The 12,067-nt window shown below is 38.7% G+C and overlaps 1 long non-coding RNA gene across 1 annotated transcript in view; it reads right to left on the bottom strand.

Moving 5' to 3' along the window:
* LOC148352758 (uncharacterized) overlaps positions 1-8,237 on the bottom strand; it is a 28,918-nt gene extending 20,681 nt beyond the window's left edge. Inside the window, exons 1-2 of the long non-coding RNA XR_015852686.1 lie at positions 8,143-8,237; positions 4,760-4,961 (exon numbers count right to left, since the gene is read on the bottom strand). This is a non-coding gene — a long non-coding RNA (uncharacterized LOC148352758). The remainder of the gene's footprint in view (positions 1-4,759; positions 4,962-8,142) is intronic.
* Positions 8,238-12,067: the final 3,830 nt, after the last annotated feature.

Raw genomic sequence — 12,067 nt, 5'->3', positions numbered from 1 at the left:
AAAAGGAAACAAACGGCTCCAAAATTTTCCCACAAAAATATTCCACTATGAATAAAATGGCAGGAGCAACCCAGAGGTTAACATATCAGTGGGTGACTTCGTAAAGTAGAGACTAAACTTTATTTAGAGAATGTATTATGTGAACTTGTTTTGCCCACTGATACAATACAGTAGTTTGGGAATTTATTGCTATAGGGGAAAAAACAGGAAAAGCCTTCTAGAACATCTAATCTAGGGGTCTCAAACTTGTGGCCTAGGGTCCAATTCCTGACTGCGGTGAGATGGTTCGAGGCATCAGTCTAAATATGAAAGTCTAAAGGGGCACTGTGTATTATTAAGCACCTCCATGGTGGGAAGAATATGCCTTAAAAACATAATGATACAAAATACAGGTACCATGAAATAAACATCCATGTTTTAGAATACTCAAAGGTAGAGAAGTTTCCATTTATTTTACATAACATTAGCCTCACTTAGATGAGGCTGAAATCATTGATGGCCATCTTTCTGCTATAAGTACCCCCAAAACGTTTTTTTTTTTCCTTTTTCCTTGTTTTTGCTGAGCTTTTTTCTTTTTCTTTTTTTGTTTTCTTTTTTCTTCTTTGCTTGTTTATTTTTCCTTTATCCTTTTTTCTTTTTTTCCATCTTTTTTCTTTATTCCCCCTTTTTGTCTTTTATTCCCCTTCTTCCCTTTTCCTTTTTTTTCTTTGAATAAGGCTGGGCAAAAAAAAGAAAGATGTTGTTTGGTCACGTTAAGTTTGCCCTTTTTCCTTTTAGCACTTGGCACAATAAAGCAACATCTAGTGGTCAATTAATACACACTGTTCCTTCAATGTAAGTGCATCCCACACAAATTACAAGTTCGTTTATTGCTGACTAATTTATTCTTGCGTTAATTCTTGATATTTTTTCTTTTTAATCTTATTTTGTGTAGCATTTTTTTAATATATTTGACAACAGTGGATTTTTTTTTAATCAGAAAATTTCTTGTGGATAACTCAATTCGGCCCAACCTGACCCAAACCCTAGCTCTGGTGGCTCTCAAGTCAATTGAGTTTGAGGTCCCTAATCTAAAAGGTATGTAGAGTAATTCTAATACACTTTTCACGGTCAGGGTTTGCTAAATGCTGACTTCCACATGATAAGTTAATTTTGAACTCATCCACTTTTATAAAGTGATGCACAACTGTTTAAATGTTTTTCCTCCCCTATCAATAAAAGATGCAAAAAATGTAATTTAGGTGTGCGGGCCAAGTAATGCAAATTAGGCAAAAACTAATTTTTATTTCATAAATCTAACTAAATTGATTGAATTATTTTTAGGCAGTGTAGGGACGTCTAAAAAAGAGCAATTGTGCTATGGGGTTCACAAAGACAAGCCTCCTGACTGTAAGATTTTTCTCCCAATATTCTGATCCTATTATGAAACCCAGCCTCGAACGCAGGCGAAGTGGCCCCCGCTAAGAATGTCTTTGTTTGCCTCCGATTTCACTTCATTGTCCAATAAAGCAGCATTCTTCATCACTGTGGGGGGGCGCAAGGGGGGGTCTAATTCCTGACTCCTCCTATGGCGCAGCTTTAGTTGGATTTTGCTAAACTCAAGAGAAGATCTTAAGACCAGAGATTTCCTCCCGTAAGTTCCGAGTAGCAGTTTTTTTCTATTTTTTTATTCACAATCATCACAAATCATTTGCATAATATCATAGCAGAATTATTCTGGTCTTCTCTAAGCTTATTTCATGGTCCAATCATTGTTTAGCAGTCTTGTTTTGTATTTGTGTTCAGTTCACAATTTTTGTTTTTCAATTAATACATTTATTTTATAAAAAGTATACACACCCCTCTGTCAGGCAAAAAAAGTTATACAAGTTGCACCAGGAGCCTCAACGTGGTATTAGCTTGCAAAGAGCACCTGGTTTTGTTTAGAGCTAAGGTTAGGGTTGTGTTTTGAGATAGCATTAGGGTTTTGGTTTGAGCCATGGTTAGGGTTTTAAGAAATAGAGACTTCATTAGTATCTCAACTGGTAAGATGCCTGTCTTCCACAAACAGCGTTTTAGGTCCTAGGGTTACGGTTTTGGTTGGAGCTAGGGTTAGGGTTAGCATGTTGGTTGAGTTCAGGAACAGCACTGGTAGCTTAACTGCTAAGATGCTTGTATTATAAGCACAGGGTTATGGATTTGATTCCATGGTAGTACAAATCCTAGGATTAGGATTTTAGTTTGAACAACCAAAACACCAACGATAGCGCCTAACAGAACCCTTACCCTAGAATTTGCACTACCTTGACTAGGTATCAAACCCACAACCCTGTGAGTGTAATACAGCCATCTTGGCATTTAAACTACCAGTGCTCTTACAAATTCCACACCAAACTTTAACCCTAACCCTAGCTCCAACACTAACCGACTAAGCATAGGTCCAAATCTAGTTAAACAAAAAACCCTTACCCTAACTCCAACTCAAACCCGAAACCTAGCTCAAACCAAAACCGTGAAACCAAGCTATTCCCTAACCCACAACCCATGAGTATAATGGAGGCATATTATCACAAGGCTGTTAGTGGTTCATCTGATACTGACCAAAACTCTACACCTAATCCTAGCTCCAACACTAACCAAGGCTCCAACACCAGGCTCCTAATCCTAAAATTTGTACCAGGGATCAAACCCAGCACGCTGTGTATAGAAATAAAGCAGCTTACCATTTGAGCTGTTGATGATGGTGAATTCTTAAATGCCTAACCCTAGCTCCAACCAAAACCCTTACCCAAGCTACAAACAAAACCCTAACTCCAATCAAAACCCAAACCCTAGGTCTGAACAAAACCCTAACCCTAGCTCCAACACTAACCCAGTAAACCTAAAATTTGTATTGGCTTGACTAGAGATCAAACCCACAATACAATATGCAGAAATCAGTCAGTTACCGGTTTGGCTTACCAGCTGAGCTACTACTGATTGTCTGATTGCAACTAAAACCCTAACCCTAGTTAAAACCAGAATCCTTAATCCTAAATGTGTACAGCCTTGACTGAGTATCTAGCCCAGAACCCTGTGAGTATAATACAAGCATTTAACAGTTAAGCTACCAGTGCTGTTTCAAACACCAACCAAGCTTCTTACCCTAACCATAGCTCCAACCAAAACAGTAACCCAAGGATCTACAACCCTGTGTGTGAAAGACAGGTCATCTTACCAGTTGAAATACCAGTGATGTCCCTATTGATCAAAACCTTTACCCTAGCTCCAACCAAAACCATATCCCAACACAACCCTAACCCGAGCTCCAGCCTAAACCCTATCCCTAGCTCCGACCAAAACCCTAAATAATAAAAAGCTACATAAAAAACTAACTCCAACAAAAATCTAACCAAAACTTAAACCCTAACCTGAGCTCCAACCGTCATAGGGTTTTGATTTTGTTGTGCCTTAACAAAGGAAATCAAAATTTCAAACTGCATTTTGTATTTTCTTGGGATGTTTTGGTGTTATATTAAATTTGGCTTGATGATCTGAAACCTTTGTGAGTGATTAATATGCAAAAAAACACAGAAATCAGAAAGGGGGAAAATACTTTTTCATGGCACTGTACTTCCCATGACGTAGTGGGCTGCAGTTGACCAGTTTCTCTTGTGATTGGCTAAAAACGCAGAACTGAGGTTTGATTGATCCATTGCTCTATCTTCGGCTGGGTATCCTCACTGCTAAAGTGACAGTTGCACTGTCAAGTCAAGTCAAGTCATGTTTATTTGTATATACCCTTAATCACAAGGAGTCTCAAAGGGCTGCACAGACCACATATTATTGCAAAACACAGACTATTATGACACCATCCTCTGATTTAAAGCCTACATGAGAGAAGGAAAAAACTAAAAAACTTCAACTGGAGGAAAAATGAAGAAACCTTGTGAAGGGACCGCACATGAGGTAATCCCCCTTCCATGATGACCAGGGTGTTGCAGGGTGTTGCAATAACAAATAATACACAGCTATTGTCAACATATAATATAGGTTATTCATATGCTATTGAATACAAGTGTGTTTTAAGCCTAGATTTAGCATATGAGCTGCCCAGACTGCCCTTATTATTACATCCATTTTTCTTTGAGTGGGCTGAACATGTACCTGCGTTTTTTTTACCCTAAAATTTAGACAACATCACTCAGTCTTCAAACGCCTTGTATAAGGACAAAATGGAAAGGGGAGTATTGTATACTAATGGCATCAATAAAACTTCCAATTGGGGTTAGGGTTTAGATAGAGTTAGGGTTGGGGTTAAGGTTAAAGTTAGGGTTAGAGTTGGGTTAGGGGATAGGGATAGGGTGAGAGTTAGGTTTAGCGTTAGGGTTATGGTTAAGTTTAACTCAAAAGCAAATATTCCCGCCAGTGTGAACTACACTAATTTTAATTCAAACGCAGCACCTCATAAGTCTGAGTGATTAGCTGCAAAATATTATGAAAAAAAAACTCCCCCTCAAAAAGAATTCCCTTCAAAATAGACAATTTAGGTAGTTTAGCTGTGACTCACACCAATAGCACACCAGCATTTTATATGACATTGACCAATAGCAAAGAAGCATCTTAGAGACATAACTCGCCATATGCACCAAAACCCCAAAGATAATTAGTAGTTGATGTCATACTGAGGAAAAATTCCGTAAAGAGGGGATGCATACATTTCTTATCCCAAGCCATAACGTAAAAACACCGAATTTCCCCATGAAGGATTCTACTCAGTGCATTTTAAAGGTCACGATACCTCTATGATTTCTTTCATCACTTCATCTGTGAAGGTTGATTGTGTCGAACAACCAAAGGCTCAGTATGCGGGAGGGATGTCGCCATCTCGACTGTTAGAGGTCCACCTGCAGCTTTGACACATTTGACCAGAGCAGCGAGATCGGCAGAGCAATTCCTGGAGGACAGCAGGAGACCAAAGCTCGTAATCTGAACTTCCCTTTCTGAACGGGAAAGAAATAAAAAATATATAATATCGTCCGAGGTTCCATCTTAAAGTTTACGTCAGGCTACCTACGCCAATATTTTGACGTTGTTCTTTCATTTAACATCCATCAATCCAATATTTTATCAAGCCCAGCACAATCCCCGTGATCCCACAGAACAGTAAGTTCTTCTGCTGCTAACAAAGATAAATTCAGTTTAATGCTTGATGTTGAATAATTCCTTTAATTGCAATGATCAGTTTTAATGTCATTTACATTTTTATGAGAAAAATTAAAGGATTTTATTTCTGCATATTTTAATTGGCTTTTGAGTGGAGGAAAAGGGTATTTAAACCGTGGAAAAATGGTCAAATTGGATTCGAACTTAGACGTGTCTCATACGCACACACAAAAGGGAAATTTCATGCTAGCTGAGCGGCAGATGAAGGTTGGTGCAAGAAAGGGGGTCAGCGGAGTCGGTCTCACGCTGGGCTCAGCGTTTCATACATGGGCGCGAGATGATTAAAGACTAATTAAAACGTGCCACTTTCCTGACGCCCGATTTACATCTCTTTATTGAATACATAAATATGTTTTGACAGTGATAGGCACTTGCAGGATTTATTTGTTTTTGACCCTTTGACAGCCAGGATACTATTCAAACTTTCCTGAAAAAAATATAGCAGCCAGTTTTGTAAAGAGAGAACAATTTTATTTACTAGTGTTTTCAAGGATTACTCAGAAGTTAAAGTGCAGTCTGTATCTGTAAAATGTGCTATCAGGAATCTAATGTTAAGTGACTTTTCATTCACTCTCCAGACCACTTATCCTCGATAGAGTGGCGGATGTGCTGGAGCCCATCCTTACTGACATTGGGCAGTTGTCAAGAACCAGGAACAGAGACAAGACCCAATTGCGTTCGTTTTACTCAGCTTTATTTAGAATAAAGAAAGGGCTTGCACCCACGATCCGGTGATCGTCGGTCACGGGTAGCGGATCGCTGGGAACGGGGAAGTGGCACTTCCGTGTTGAGCGAAGGCAAAGTCGAGAGCGAGGAAAAAACAGGTCGATGACCGGGGCGGAGGAGCAAAAACGCAAACGGGTTCAGAAAAAGGTCAGCAACGGGAATCAGACGGAGAACAGGGCAGGATATGAAATGAAATGAATCCTCACTGCATTTTATATAGCGGCTTTCAAGTCAATGACTTCCCAAAGCGCTTTACAATGTGCTCCACATTTCCCAATAGCGGCCTTGCAGCCATGTAAGGCGCTAACCTGCTTATTGGGGGTATTAGGGGTTCAGTGTCTTCGACATGTAACACGGACGAGCCGGGATTCGAACTGGGACCTTTTGATCCCAAGACGAGCGCTCTACCTCCTGAGCTACTGCCGCCCCATAGATAGAGTCATAAGTCACAAAGGTTTGCCTAGCATGTAGCGTAGGTTCACAGACGATCCGACAAATGTTGACAGGAAAGCGGGGGTTTAAAAGAGGAAGCAGCCAATCAGCGTCCGCGGCTGTTGGCGCCAACGGAGCAGACTCAGGTGCCCCGCATCACTAATCATGACAGCAGTGGGTATAGGACATCCTAGACTGATTGTCAGCCACTCACAGGGCACACATAGTGTTACAATATTGAAATATGTCACTGCCCATATATACTTCCCCAAATATCCCCAAAGATGACGAGGCGATCATCAGTAGGATAGTGCTCCACTGTAAGTTTGGATTGTAATTGATTTTTAAATCTGCCTATATACTGCCATTTTTGTATAAGTGAATTGCTTCAGTCATTGTCTGCTTACTCATTTATTCCCAGAATATTTTCTGTTAAAAAAAAACCTTTAAAAGGAACTGCTCATCTGTTTTCAGCCACTATTTTGAAAACCTGCCTTCTCGATATCTGGATATCCGGAACCAACGATCACGCTGAAAACAATTTTATTTCTCAACAATATACATGCAATCCACAATCAACCTGCCATGCATGTTTTTTGGATTGTGAAAGGATACAGAGGGCCCTGAGAAAATCCACTCAGGCACGGAAATAACGTGAACACTCCAAACAGCGAGGCCTGTAGCTGGAATCGAACTCTGACCCCTGAACTGTAGGTCAGATACTCTAACCAGTCCGATTAGGTGACTAGTTTTTAATGTATCAATATAAATATCTCAAATAGGCGGATGACTAGTTAGCACGTCTGCTTTACAGTTCTGGGGTCCTGGGATTGATTCTAGCTACCAGCCTGCCCGTGTGGAGCCGCATGTTCTTTCCTGAGTGGGTTTTTTTACGGGCACTCCAGTTTCCTTCCATGTCTCGTGCTTAGGGAGATCAATTGGCAAGCCAAAATTGTCCCTAAGAATGAGTGGGTGAGAAGAAGGTTGTGTCTATGTGTGCCCTAAGTTTGGCTAACAACGAGTCCTCTGCCCACTGCCCAAAGTCACCTGAGATGAGCTCCAGCACTCCCACAACCCTTGTGAGGATACGCGGGTAGAAAATAAATAAATTGATCTAGAATTGTATTACATTGCAGATCATTGGGATAACAACCACATGTACGAGATGATCTAGTACATGTGGTTGTTATCCCAATGATCTAAGATCTTGATGACGCCTCCTGAGTTAATGTAAAAGAAATTAGTTGCTTTCTACCCGTTTGAGTTCCATGCAGCATTTGGATTGTGCCCCATCTTGTGGACATTCTGGAAATAACCGATTTATTTGGTTGGTTGTGCCGGATTGTTTTGACACAAAAACAGAATGGACTTAATGAATATGAGATTTTTACTTAGTGGGTCAAAGTGGGAACATGTAACCCCAGTTTCATGAGTGTTTTAATTGATCAGAATACACAATAAAAAAGAAAGGTGAAGGCTCCCTGTGCTCTAGTTTTCCCTGTAATGGGGGCTGAGAGGTTCAACTTGGTAGACTTAGCGCGATCTAGTGGCAAAATATTTACTTTTATTTCGAAAATCGCTATAAAAATGTAATACTTGCGGGGAAAATGATTTTTAGCATCGCATCGCCTTGGCTTGTATTATTTAACAACGGCGTAATTCCCGTTTTTGTTAGTTAAAACTTCCTGCCGCCATTTTCCTGCAACGGACATTTTGGAAAGAGAATAAAATGGAGGAAATAATTATCCTCAGGTGATAGTTTCATTTCGTTTTGGACCTAACATGTCGAACACATCTTACCTTTCACTGTTGAAATTTTACAGGTGGTCTTCATTGAGTTCTGACATATGCCTTCATCTGCTAGGCACCTCAGCTAGCTGTTCTTGATAGCCGCTTCGGCTAATTCTTGCTAGCTGCTTTTAAGCTACATATCAGAGTTAATATACATTTATTTATTTTTTATATACATATTTTTTGTATTATATAAAAACATAAGACAATGACTTTTTTCTTTTTTTAAAACATCTTTTTTTACATTATTATTATTATTACTATTACTTCCTTATATTTTAGTCCAATCTACAACCTCTATCATGTAAATATGACCCATCTCTCATAATATTATTTTTGTGATTCTTTTTTTTTCTTTTACGCGTTTATTATTTACTTATCCTGGAATGTCACGTCGTGTTTTAAACAATGTATTCTATAATGTAATCATTAACAATGACTATTCTATTTTATTGCATAATTTTGATTTTTACTTGGCCATTTATCCAAGATTTCCTGTCTACTATTATGTTCATACACTAGTAGGCTCACAAATTGTCTTACTTTTTGAAAACATCCATTTTTGGATGGGTGGGTTGCAGATCCCTTAACCACTAGTTTGGACAGTTTCAATAACTTGTTGAAAAGTAAAGCAGCTCTGTAGATACTAGTGTGGTATTTTTTTTTTTTAAAGGGTACTATATATTTTATTGCTTAACGTTGAACACTTTATAAGGAGTACATATGTGGGAATTGATTTATTTTTTTGTCTAACTAATAGTGTTTGTATGTCTGCTAAGTAACATATAACATACTAGGTCACAGGTAAGCAAACTTTTGTAAGCACAAGCCGCATCGGGTCAGAACCTTTGGTAGAGCGGCCATGTTAGGAACAAAAATAAATTATCGATTGATTTTATATTTTGTAACTGCTGATACAGATTGTCGATCTAATACCTCGTCAATGCATGAAGGAAAGAAGATATCCTATTTTAAGAATATGTATTTATTGAAAAATATTCTAAGATATTTATATTTACATGTTGTATTTCATTTATTTTTGTTTACGAATGAATTATGTCATCAATTTAGTTTTGAAACACTCACAATCAACGCAAAGTAATTGACTATAGCCCTTTTGAAACACTAAATTCGATCATATACAATAAATGAATGAAAAGTTTAAAAATAAGTTTTCTTTTGCATAATATTTTACAAATAACTTCATAGATAACACAATAAAAACATTTGCAATTACAGAAAATGCTTATTTAGAAAAATTGCTTAAAAAATGATGTTTACATTATTTTAATTCCTCAATGCAGTAGCTAATTGGGGTGCAGGGGTGGGTGGTGGGCTCACAAATGAACACCATGGACAGGAGTGCCACCAAAACGCCTGGCAGGTGTATGTGGCCCGTGGGCTGTAGTTTGTCCACCCATGTTTAAGGTGTTACTACTAGTCATGGTTTTGTTTCTTTACTAAAATGTATTCTATTTTTGGGGTGTCACTGTAGACATATGTCCTACAGAAAATGTAATAGATAGAAAATAATTACTTTTTGCATTAACTAATACACTGTTCTATCTACTTGTGCATTTAATTGAATTACATATTTTCATGATTCGCACGTAGAGCAGTTTTTACACACTAACTAAATTAGTAGGGCAAGTAGTGTGGTAAGGGAGATAAAATTCTACTAGGTAACAGTGTTACAAGTATACTGATAGCATGGAAATGTCAACAAGTGCACATTGGCTCTTTAGTAATATGTAGGCTGTAAGGAGAAAAACAGAAATGTAGGAAACAGCTGGACAGGAAAAAAAATCTGGGTTTTTGTTTGTCATGTTACTGGAAGATTTCTGGAGCACTTTTGTGGGGATTTTCATTGCAGGTTACTGACAATGCACGTGAGAGAGGCTCTGGCAATCACCCAGTTCATGCTCTCATTCACTCCACTAGCATTTTATGTGCTCAGGTCATAACTCTGTGCAAGTTCTTCCATCTTAAAGGCCTCCAAGCGCATCTTCACGGACTTTGCTTCGCGCAACAAGGTACAGTCAAGGGCCCCGCTCGTAAATTTGGTTGTCGAGAGCCGCACTGCGTTCTTAAACTGTGTGGGTGTTCCATTCCTCGAAGGCTTTAAATTTCCTAGAGGCTTTAAAGTAGTAGTTTGACCTGAACGTGACTTGTTTTTACCAAGGGGTTCAATTGTAACACATGTGTAAGACATCCCAAAAAGATATACTGTAAAATAGAAGTCTACCTGACAAAATTTTGTACTGGCCCGTTTTAGTCTAAATGTGTCATGTTGTGTATGTAGAATGTGAGTTAAAAAGCAAATTCCACCTGTTTTTATCTTTCTGTGTGTGCGGTCATTTTTAGAATTTTGACGCATGAAGATAACTTCATAGTTAGTGAGGCGCTAGCTAATGACCAATCATAGCTGCGCTTCAGCTAGCAGGAAACTGTGTTTGGTCGTTAAGTGTAAGTTGAATGTTTGCGATGTCATCTTAGAATAGAATAATAGAACTAATTATAATAGAATCGTCTTTTTGCCATTGAGTACAACATAGTTTACGACAACATAAGATTTTTTTTAAGTATATAAGAATGAGAGGTATGATTTACAAGGCAATGGTTGTAGACAAAAATTGTATGTACTGTCCATTAAAAATAGTGCAGCAGCATTAGCTTTCAGGAACCCACTCCTGGGGGATGCAGAAGACTTGCCCAAACACAGATTAGTAAAGTAAATGGTCTTTTATCTGGGCAGTCTTTGGTTCTCAAAAAGTCAGGTAACAAGGCAACAGTATCTTGAACACCAAAGGCAACAATTGTGATCCAAGAGGCAGGCGAGGAGATTGGTGTTTCAGCAAATACAAGCTGGAAAGAAGACAGTCCATCAGTAGATCATCAGATGGTACTCGTGATCCTGAAGGCCAGGCAGGGATTTGGCACACTGGAAGAACCAGGAGCTGAGACAAGGGTCCATGGGACGTGATGAGGAAGACAATGAACTTGTATGGAACCCAGGGGTCGAAGTTCTATCAAAGGGAAGATGACGATCTGTGATTTGAGGAAAAAACGTGGGTAAATTAAAACAAGTGACCACAGCTGTGAGGAGGTCGAGAGAAAAACCTACAGAGAAACAGACACCTGAGTGCAGAATCATGACATTAGCAGTAATAGTGTGAAAAAAAAATAAGAAGAAAGAAAACCAAGATTGCATGTTTACTCTAGTGATAATTTATTCTTTTATGATATTCCGTGGGCTCTACTTCTTATTTAAAGACGAAAAATGAGCCTGCAACAACCTATCCCCCCACTTAATCGTTAGGAAGAAAACTGTCGGACTGAGCATGTGTGCAAAGTGCACATCCTAATACATGTGCGTTACCAAGATAAATACTATATAAACGCTAAGGGACTTTAAATTGTGGACTATGTTTACCCTCGAGGGTGTGGAGCTGTCCAGTGCTGAAAACACAACCCACGCCTAAGAAAAAAAAAATCCATCACAGTGACGTCACCGTTTTGCTTCACGCTCAGTATGAATGGAATCCGTCCAATTGTTTGCAACATTGAGTGATGTGTGAATGGGAAACTAGATGGATGAATACAAAAACGTGTTAATTGTAAAACGATGTAAAATTGGTTAGACAGCAATTAATTAATTTACCACACATTTTTGTATTTATTTGCACCGTGCTAAGCAGAAAAGTAAAAAGAACGGAATACAGAGCAAACCACAAACCGTCTAATTGACTAGCTGCTTGATTTCTGATTGTTTATTGCCATCTAGCGGACATTTTAATAACAAACGTGTCTGAAAAAGACTTGAGCGTCCAACATGTCCAATAATGAGATAAGCAATAATGACGTCACACGCGTGTTGTACTTCCTGGAAGATTAATGACTGTTGACAGGATATAAAGAGAAGGTGGGAGGGAGG

This window comes from Urocampus carinirostris, chromosome 14 (assembly GCF_059441175.1).
Source record: "Urocampus carinirostris isolate Australia breed hairy pipefish chromosome 14, RoL_Ucar_1.0, whole genome shotgun sequence".
NCBI lineage: Eukaryota > Metazoa > Chordata > Actinopteri > Syngnathiformes > Syngnathidae > Urocampus > Urocampus carinirostris.
This window is presented reverse-complemented; position numbering and strand designations above follow the sequence as displayed.